A 3,590-nucleotide genomic window follows, 5' to 3' on the forward strand; every position below is an offset into this window, starting at 1 on the left:
TATATATATATATATATATATATTATTTGTATTATTATAATTTATATATTCATGGCTACTAGATGAGCACCTGCATCACTAAAAATAGAAGTCAAAATACTTCTAAGCTACAGATCTATGATCTACTAGCAGTCCATCTCGCTCCTCGGCCTGAGTGTTTTGCAAAGACCATGTGGTTTGTGTTAAGAAGCTGTCCAGTAGGCTGCGCTTCTACAGGAAGAACGGTTATAGGCCACTGGCCTATGTTGCAATTGCCGATGAGTAGGCATGTTCTGAAATTGTGGCATTTGCGGAGATTCCTAGACGGTGAGCAGATCTAATAGCAGTTTGTTAAACATCCTTTCAGCCTGTTTCGTTGATGGGCTGGCACCCCTCGTTCAATGACTAAGATTTATAATCTTGCAGCTGAAATGTTACTAAGCATTCACAATCCTCTATCAAATAGGTAACCTGGTCTGACCGAGAGGCTGTAAAGCTAAGCGCTTTATGGACGCGAAACCATAGGTAACCCCATAGACCGGCCAGCGGGCGCGGGCGTCTTTCAGTTTCCGTGGACCAAATCCACTCATAAGCCATTGCTGGCTCGGGACTATAGCAGATGACACTTGCCTGTGTGTTTACGTGTGTGTGTGTGTGTGTGTGTGAATTGACACACAGAGTAAACAAAATACTTGATTACGTCACCAAAATCCAAAAGAATGTCTACATTTTTATGGGATTGTCACAGCTTTAAACGTCTTTGTTTATGGATCCTGTTGGATCGGTGCTAACTTGAGCAAAAAGAAAAACATAGAATACAGGATGGTCACGATTGGAATATATTTGACAGTAGGTGTTCTTGATCACGAGCTAATGAGGAGGGTTCTTTATACGGTCGTTTGATCTGCTGATGGTGGTAGTCAAATCTCCCGAAATTCATACCCTATTGTCTTTAAAATGTGAAGGTTACTTTGGATAATGCAGCCCCGTTGTGAATTTTGGGCATTTTCTTTTCTCACATACACACTCTATTTGTCTACTATCATGCGTGCACGCACACACACGCACACACGCGCTCGCACGCACACACACACACACACACACACATTCTCTCTCTCGTTCTCTCTCCTCCTCTCTCTTTCTTTCACTCTTCCTACAGGTTCATTTCTGATTCTCTATTTCTGTCTCTGTTTCAGTACGTGACTGTAAATTAAGATTCTACAAAGATTTCGTACACATTTGGCGGTCACTGCATATTTGTAGCACTCCCACGGCCAAATTCATCTAATATTCTTTCTATGCGTATTTCACATAGAACATTCATCATTCTACATATATTTTACAATCCACTTCACACGAAAATCACATCACAATCACATTACTTACTCTTTAAAATATACATACATCTGATAACCAACTAACTAATGCAATAAATAATTAAAAAACGAATAAACAAATAAGTAAATAAATGAAATAATTAATTTAAGGGAAGTTACTCTAAAATACTTTTTTGTAGTTATCTCCCTTGGACGTTGTCCACATCTATATATATTTTAAATACTTTTCCTAGTTAACTCCCTTGAAATTCTGTTTTGAATAGTAATTTCCCTTTCATTCCAACTTTTCCATGGCGCATTTTTAAAAAACCTAAGTATATTCGTTGTCCCCCACTTAATCCAAATTATTTTAAAGGAATCTGATCGCGGATCTTGCACAATCTATGTGACTTACACATGAGAATACATTCATTATGGCTGCGAACTATGAGGGACTGATAAAGTGCTTTGCGTTACTTATTTACTATCTTTTATGTTACGTATTCAAATCCTGCTGTGGTTAAAATTGTTATTCATCTTTCTAAGGTTGATAAATAAAAGAACCAGTTAAATACTAGGTCGATTTAATGTTAGTACAAATCATACTAGATTTCAATGAAATTAGAAAAGAAAAATAAGATTACTGATTGTATATCTTTTACGGGTTTCAGTCATTGGACAGCGGCCATGCCGGGGCACTGCCTTGAAGAATTTTTAGTCAAATGAATCAACCCTAGTACCGTTTAATTTTTAAGACTGGATTCTTTGCCGAACCGCTAAGTTACGGGGATAGAAACACACCAACACTAGTTGTCAAGTATTAGTGGGGACAAACACAGACACAAGAGGGGATACACACAAACACACACACGCATGCACGCACACATACACACACACTCTCGCACACACAGACACACACACGCACGCACACACACACACACACACACACACACACACACACACACACACACACACACACACACACATTCGACAAGCTTCTTCTCAGTTTCCGTCGACCAAATCCAATGATAATACTTTGGTCAGCTTGGGTTTATCAAGGGTCTTAGTTGAACATTTACGATAGAATCGCATATATTACATTGTAATACCTGTATTTCAAGGGGCCAGCCTTGTCATATTCTGTGTCACGCTGTATCACACGATAGCAAAGCAAAGACCACATGATAGGTAAACAAGCTTCTTAACTACACAGCCATGCTTGCGCCATTTATTTACGATTTATTACAAACCACTACCTATGCTCGGAATATTTCTTCCATGCTTTAACGTCCCATTTCAGCTGTAGTTGAATCACGAAGCAGCTGTGTGTGACCTTATATCGCAACTGTCATAGAATGTTATAGCTTATTACTGTGCCTAACTATCAAGAAGTGCTGGAGTGTATTTATTTCACCTGTTTTAATCAGATTATCAACTTGTTATTTTTGTTTAGTTCATGAATTTGCATCAGATCGTGTGCCATGGGAATCAAGGGATACCGAGTCTTTGTATAAGAGACAAATACATTCTTTTTTGTCAGCAACAAATTTTTCAAAAAGACACACGCATACATACACACATGCTCATGTAAGTGTACGCATCTGTGTGTGTGAGTGTGCCTATTGCTTTTTTTATTGTGTTCCCTGTTCGAAGTAGCGTGTACTCAAAACAGAACCGATTTGATATATTTTTATTTGTTTAGCAAAATTGACAATTGTTGTCAGATCTTGAGATGGCCAACGCTGAATAATCACAGGCTGCTCACACTAAAACCCTCACACATTCATGCAAATACACACACACGCACACGTACGTACGCACATACGCACATAAAGAAACAAACAAAATACGTAGGTGAAACCGTTTATTTAATACGCAGTCATTTAATGCAGGTGTTACTACAATGTAAAATAAAGTATTTTTTAACTCGCTGTGTATAATTAATTAATCAGTTAAATTACAACGTTACAAACGAATGCAAATACATGCTAATTAGGTTTGGCCTTTCATTGAATTCTGGTTTGCGTTTGACATTAATGGCTATAAACTATCATTCTCAACTTGAGTGGAAATTGAGAGTATTTGATCTTCGATGGATCTCCAAATATTGTTAAGAGTAATCAAGATGAGTTCAATATTTCTATGCTCATGAAGAAGTATAAGAGTTTTCTATATATTCTTTTACATTCCTAGTAAGGGGACTATCGATTAAAGTATGAAGATATAACGTTATAAGATCTTAGATTATCCAGTATGCGATGTATGGTGCATACTTCATATATATATATATATATA

The sequence above is a fragment of the Octopus bimaculoides genome, chromosome 20 (assembly GCF_001194135.2).
Source record: "Octopus bimaculoides isolate UCB-OBI-ISO-001 chromosome 20, ASM119413v2, whole genome shotgun sequence".
Taxonomy (NCBI): Eukaryota; Metazoa; Mollusca; class Cephalopoda; order Octopoda; family Octopodidae; genus Octopus; species Octopus bimaculoides.